At 35.4% G+C, this 378-nt stretch overlaps 1 long non-coding RNA gene across 1 annotated transcript in view; it reads right to left on the bottom strand.

The window, feature by feature from the left end:
* LOC132249998 (uncharacterized) overlaps window positions 1-60 on the bottom strand; it is a 147,775-nt gene extending 147,715 nt beyond the window's left edge. Inside the window, exon 1 of the long non-coding RNA XR_009461567.1 lies at window positions 1-60. This exon is cut by the window's left edge and continues 149 nt beyond it. This is a non-coding gene — a long non-coding RNA (uncharacterized LOC132249998).
* Between the last annotated feature and the right edge of the window lie 318 nt (window positions 61-378).

Here is a 378-nt window from a genome sequence, read left to right as displayed (position 1 = left end):
TCCATTTCCACATGTACTGCCTGATGGAAAGGTAGAGTGGACCGGGATACACAAACTTGGAGTTGACTCTGTTAGATATCAGCAGGTTTTGACATCCTCTGCAGAGCTTGCAGGATAGCTGCTTAGGAAGACTAAATTGCTGGAGCACACTTTTAATTTATTCATTCTGCTAATGCAGAGGAATTGTCTGAACTGAAATAGATTTGATTTTCATCTGTGAATAACCCAGTTATTGTAAATGTTTAGGTTACACGAACAAGCAGCTACAGTATTGCATAATGAAAGATCAGTTATTTGACTGTTTTGTCTATTATGCAAGTTTGTTAAATGATTAATTCATTTCAGGTATATAAAAGACATTAACAATTTTTCATCTCA

This window comes from Alligator mississippiensis, chromosome 4, assembly GCF_030867095.1.
Source record: "Alligator mississippiensis isolate rAllMis1 chromosome 4, rAllMis1, whole genome shotgun sequence".
NCBI lineage: Eukaryota > Metazoa > Chordata > Crocodylia > Alligatoridae > Alligator > Alligator mississippiensis.
This window is presented reverse-complemented; position numbering and strand designations above follow the sequence as displayed.